Source organism: Babylonia areolata, chromosome 9 (assembly GCF_041734735.1).
Source record: "Babylonia areolata isolate BAREFJ2019XMU chromosome 9, ASM4173473v1, whole genome shotgun sequence".
NCBI classification, from domain to species: domain Eukaryota; kingdom Metazoa; phylum Mollusca; class Gastropoda; order Neogastropoda; family Buccinidae; genus Babylonia; species Babylonia areolata.
Window position 1 is genome coordinate 34932315 of NC_134884.1, and position 6594 is coordinate 34938908.

Genomic DNA, 6594 nt, shown 5'->3' on the forward strand with positions numbered 1-6594 from the left:
TGGGTCATGAGCACCTTTCTCTGTGTGGGTGAGATGTAAAACAAAGACATGTTGCTTTGATGATTTGAAGGAAATGAAAAAAACAACAACCCAGAAAACCCAAAAAGAAAGAAAGAAAGAAAGAAAAACAAAACAAAACGAAAAAAACAAAAAAAAAACCCACACACAAACCCACCCAAACAAACAAACAAACAAAAAAGCAAAAAGCAAACAAACTAACAATCAAAAATGTGATGCTGAATATGAATTTTATGGAAAGCTCAGTTTTGCAGGCGAGCTAGGGCCCACGCACGCGCGCGAACGCACACATACACACATACACGCAAAGAGAGAGAGAGAGAGAGAGAGAGAGAGCGGTTTACAAAAGGATAGTTCTTCTTTCCTCGAATTTATCGCCGATATATCAGCCCACGTCAGATTCGATCCTTTCAATAAAGCTGATAAGAAAAATCAATCAAACAATTGAAAAAAAAAAAAAAAAACTATTTTGCCACTCCAGATATATTTTCACCCGAACAGAACGTTGTGTGTGTGTGTGTGTGTGTGTGTGTGTGTGTGTGTGTGTGTGTGTGTGTGTGTGTGTTGATATAGATGGAGATAAATTGAGCACGAAAACCGTCAAGGGTAGAAATAATCCGATCCATATTGGTGTTTGTTTGTTTGTCTATGAAGAAGATGATAGTGGTGATGAAAGAAGATGATAAAGAAGATGATAGTGGTGATGAAAAAAAACACACACACACGTGAACACACACACACACGCAGGCACGCACACACACACACACACACACACACACACACACACACACACACACAGACGGATGAACACAGACACTGAGAGAAAGAGAGGGAGAGAGTGATGAACAGAGAGAGAGAGAGATGAACACACACACACACACACACGCACACACACACTCAGAGAGAAAGAGAGAGAGAGAGAGAGATGAACACAGACAGCCAGCCAGAGAGACATATGAACTACAAAGACAGGACGCCGGAAGAACAGTTATTAACTATTATTGACTGTCTGGGGGTTTGAGCGGTGATGTTCGTCTGCGTTTTGTCAGGATGTAGGCAAAATCAGTGCTTCTAATTGACCCACGATTAGAGCAGAAACCTTGTCCTGAGGAGGAATCGATGCCATAAAAAAAGTGGATAGTTGACCAAGTTATGTGGCAGCCATCTTTATCGTCATACATATGGTAGCACGCGGTCTTTTTTTTTTTTTTTGTCTTTTTTTTTTCTTTTAATGTTTGACCTGGATACAGCAGGGAGAGTATGTCTGCGAGAAAATGGGTTAAATGATAGATGTATTTCAAGTGTCTGGTAAACTTCTGCACACACACACACACACACACACACACACACACACACACACACACACACACACACACACACACACACTGAGCCACACACACACACACACACACACACACACACACATGAACAGATATTGCCCCCAACCCACCCCCAATCCCCTGGTCCAAACAAGGATTTCCATACGCGGTCAGTTTCCCCAAGTGAACTAACGAAACAAAAGAACAAGAGAGGCAAGGCCTTCAAGACTCACTGGTGATAAATTAAGTCCCCTAGCATTAATTACAGAGTAATTTCCCTTTTTCACTATCTGCACCAAAACGTTTGCAAAATAAATAAAATTCCATGCTTAGCAAAAGAAGTTCCTGTTTGAACAAAAAATGATAATAATGACTCCTCTTGTTGTTGTGTCGAATAAGAGGTCAAAGTGCCAAGTTTAGAGAATACAAAAATTATAAATATAACAGTAAATGCAGTTTGCATATAATTAGGCTTCTTTTTTATTTTTTTGTGCCCATCCCAGAGGTGCAATATTGTTTTAAACAAGATGACTGGAAAGAACTGAATTTTTCCTATTTTTATGCCAAATTTGGTGTCAACTGACAAAGTATTTGCAGAGAAAATGTCAACGTTAAAGTTTACCACGGACACACAGACACACAGACACACGGGCACACACACACACACACACACACACACACACACACACACACACACACACACACACACACAGACAACCGAACACCGGGTTAAAACATAGACTCACTTTGTTTACACAAGTGAGTCAAAAAACCTGATCTTTATCAGCCCAGACGAAAAACAGTAACAACTTAACACACGAGCACAGCTTGGTTTAAAAACCAGGTTTTCGATAAAAAGGTAGTCTCGCTCTCACAGCACTAAAACCTGTTTCTCTTTCAAACACTACCAGACTAACAGATGATCTTTCAAGATTAGTCGCGCGTCTGTTTACCACCAAACTGTCATGCCAAACAGAATGGTTGGTCGTAGAGGAGGGAGTAGTGGGGAGGAAGATTGGAGGGTGATGGGGGTGGGGGGAGGGGCGGGGGGGGGGAGGGGTAAGTGAGCATGGAAGTTGTGTTCTAAACGAGCACAGTACACGCTTACTTTCCCAGAAATAGGCATCAGTTTATCTCTCTTTTTTTTTTCTTTTTTTCTTTCTTTCTTCTGCTTCTTCCTTTTTTTTTATAATAAATTTCCGAAATGAAATTCTGTTTCATTTGTTATTGTTTATGTGGGACTGGACGGATGTGGCTGAGTAGTTGCAAGGTTCTTCCAAAGATACCACACACCTCGATATCTTTTAAGATAAAGTTACACAAGATTCCAGGAACGTATTTTGAGCTGAAACATCACGAAAAAAGGAAGAAGAAAAAAAAAGAAGAAGAATTAACTAATAGTCGTATTCGGGGAGAGTGGGTGTGTAGGTGTGTTACTGGGTAATGGGACTCTTTCAAATAAAAGCCTCTCTCAATGTTGTTTGTCGAAAAAAGAGGTCCAAACACGCAAGCAAAATAACTTTTAAGAGTTTTATGGTATACAGAAACCAGAAGTTTTAGCTTCCGGAAGGAGGCTGGGGGTAGGTGAAGTGGGAAGGAAGGGAAGGGGTAGAAAGGATGATGGAAGGAGGCTGGGGGTAGGTGAAGTGGGAAGGAAAGGAGGGGTAGAAAGGATGATGGAAGGAGGCTGGGGGTAGGTGAAGTGGGAAGGAAGGGAAGGGGTAGAAAGGATGATGGAAGGAGACTGGGTGTAGGTGAAGTGGGAAGGAAGGGAAGGGGTAGAAAGGATGATGGAAGGAGGCTGGGGGTAGGTGAAGTGGGAAGGAAGGGAGGGATAGAAAGGATGATGGAAGGAGGCCGGGGATAGGTGAAGTGGGAAGGAAGGGAAGGGGTAGAAAGGATGATGGAAGGAGGCCGGGGGTAGGTGAAGTGGGAAGGAAGGGAGAGGGTAGAAAGGATGATGGAAGGAGGCTGGGGGTAGGTGAAGTGGGAAGGAAGGGAAGGGGTAGAAAGGATGATGGAAGGAGGCTGGGGGTAGGTGAAGTGGGAAGGAAGGGAAGGGGTAGAAAGCATGATGGAAGGAGGCTGGGGGTAGGTGAAGTGGGAATGAAGGGAAGGGGTAGAAAGGATGATGGAAGGAGGCTGGGGGTAGGTGAAGTGGGAAGGGAGGGGTAGAAAGGATGATGGAAGGAGGCTGGGGGTAGGTGAAGTGGGAATGAAGGGAAGGTGTAGAAAGGATGATGGAAGGAGGCTGGGGGTAGGTGAAGTGGGAAGGAAGGAAGGGGTAGAAAGGATGATGGAAGGAGGCTGGGGGTAGGTGAAGTGGGAAGGAAGGGAGGGGTAGAAAGGATGATGGAAGGAGGCTGGGGGTAGGTGAAGTGGGAAGGAAGGAAGGGGTAGAAAGGATGATGGAAGGAGGCTGGGGGTAGGTGAAGTGGGAAGGAAGGGAGGGGTAGAAAGGATGATGGAAAGAGGCTGGGGGTAGGTGAAGTGGGAAGGAAGGGAAGGGGTAGAAAGGATGATGGAAGAGGCTGGGGGTAGGTGAAGTGGGAAGGAAGGGAGGGGTAGAAAAGATGATGGAAGAGGCTGGGGATAGGTGAAGTGGGAAGGAAGGGAAGGGGTAGAAAGGATGATGGATAGAGGCTGGGGGTAGGTGAAGTGGGAAGGAAGGGAGGGATAGAAAGGATGATAGAAGGAGGCCGGGGATAGGTGAAGTGGGAAGGAAGGGAGGGGTAGAAAGGATGATGGAAGGAGGCTGGGGGTAGGTGAAGTGGGAAGGAAGGGAAGGGGGAGAAAGGATGATGGAAGGAGGCTGGGGGTAGGTGAAGTGGGAAGGAAGGGAACGGGGAGAAAGGATGATGGAAGGAGTCTGGGGGTAGGTGAAGTGGGAAGGAAGGGAGGGATAGAAAGGATGATGGAAGGAGGCTGGGGGTAGGTGAAGTGGGAAGGAAGGGAAGCGGTAGAAAGGATGACGGAAGGAGGCTGGGGGTAGGTGAAGTGGGAAGGAAGGGAAGCGGTAGAAAGGATGAGGCAAGATGTGTAAATGGATGGGTTAGAAGAATGGGTCGAACTAGCCATGCTTTCTTTCTTTCTTTTTTTTTTGTTTTGTTTTTTTTGTTTGTTGTTGTTGTGATTATTGTCTGGATTACGCGAACCATGTTATACTGTTGATGATTCATAATTGGTGAAATATGTCGCCGTATATTCATTTTCCGAATATAATAATAATAATAGTAATGGTATTTATATAGCGCTGAATCTTGTGCAGAGACAAATCAAAGCGCTTTCGCGCCAGTCATTCACACGCATGCATAACTCTAAAACTGGAGAAACTGAAGACAAGGAATCACTCCCCACCCATCGTCTCAGACTGTCAAGATTGCTCCAGCAACTGACGGGCGCAATAGCCGAGTGGTTAAAACGTTGGAGTTTCAATCTGAGGGTCCCGGGTTCGAATCACGGTGACGGCGCCTGGTGGGTGAAGGGTGGAGATTTTTACGATCTCCCAGGTCAACATATGTGCAGACCTGCTAGTGCCTGACCCCCTTCGTGTGTATACGCAAGCAGAAGATCAAATACGCAATTAAAGATCCTGTAATCCATGTCAGCGTTCGGTGTGGGTTATGGAAACAAGAACATACCCAGCGTGCACACCCCCGAAAGTGGAGTATGGCTGCCTACAAGGCGGGTTGAAAACCGTCATACACATAAAAGCCCACACGCGTTGATACGAGTGAACGTGGGAGTTGTAGCCAACGAACGCAGAAGAAGAAGAAGCTCCAACTGTTCATACACACGGATCGAAAACCCGAAATAAGATAAAATAAAATAAAATAAAATAAAATAAAATAAAAAACGTATCCACTAATGGCAAGAAAACATAGCGTGTCAGTACACCTTATACAAGTCACGTGCAGACTAAACTAAACACACAGAAAACACCCACAAAACCACACACACACACACACACACACACACACACGGGGGGACTCAAACGTCGTCCACAGAAAAAGAAAGATCGAAGATCAGTTTCCGAGCAGTAACATTGGAAGGGCCGCGTTGGAAGCAGAGCCTAAAACAACCTTTCTTTTTTTTTTTTCTTTTTTTTTTTTCGGTGCTGACCGCTGTACGTCCAAGACCAGTCCGTCAATCGTGTTGTGGTTGTTGTGCGTCACTAGTGACTGCCCATTCAGGTCCACTGCTAGTTTCTCGTGGTCCTTTTTGTTGTGCATGTAAGTGGTTCCTTTCAGCGGCTGCCAATTTCAGAGTGTGTTTTTTTTTCTTCTGTTTCTCTCCCCATAGCACTGCCTGTCTCCGTTCGTGTTCTTTTACTATTTGACGTCTGTCCATAATTGTGATTTTAGACACACACACACACACACACAAAAAAAAGTCACCTTCCCGATCACACGCCCCACCCATGCCTTAAATCACCACCCCACCCCACCCCCACATACCTCCACATTAGTATTCATATGAGCCACTTTTTATATGCAGAACACCCCTTGCCCCCCCCCCCCCACCCCACCCCCATCCTCCTTCCACCCGTCTCTCTCTCTCTCTCTCTCACACACACACACACACACACACACACACACACACACACACACACCCCTCCCATTTTTGTATTCATGTGAGCCACTTTTTATACGCAGAACACCACCTGCCCCCCCCTCACCCCCCCACACACACACCCCTCTCTCTCTTACAACCCCCCCCACCACACACACACCTCCATATCAGTATTCATGTGAGCCACGTTTTATATGCAGGGCTGTCTCTCTGTCTGAACAACAAACAAAAGAAAAGAAGACAGACAAAACGAAAAGAAAAATATATGTTCAGAAGTTTAGAAAAATAGAAAGAGAAAACAAAAGCAAATACCTCCCCCCACTCTCCCCCCCACTCTCTCTCTCTCTCTCGCGCACACACACACACTCACCTCTCATTAATCTCTATGTGAACCACTGTTGATTATTATGCAGAACACACACACACACACACATGCATGCACGCACGCACGCACGCACACACACACACACACACACACACACACACACACACACACACCTCCCATATCAATATTAATGTGAGCCATTTTTTACATGCAGAACATCCCCTGCCCACCCCTCTCTCTCTCTCTCTCTCTCTCTCTCTCCCCCCCACACACACACCACACACACACACACACACACCTACCTCCCATATCAGTATTCACGTGAGCCACTTTTCATATGCAGAGCAGTCTCTTTGTCTG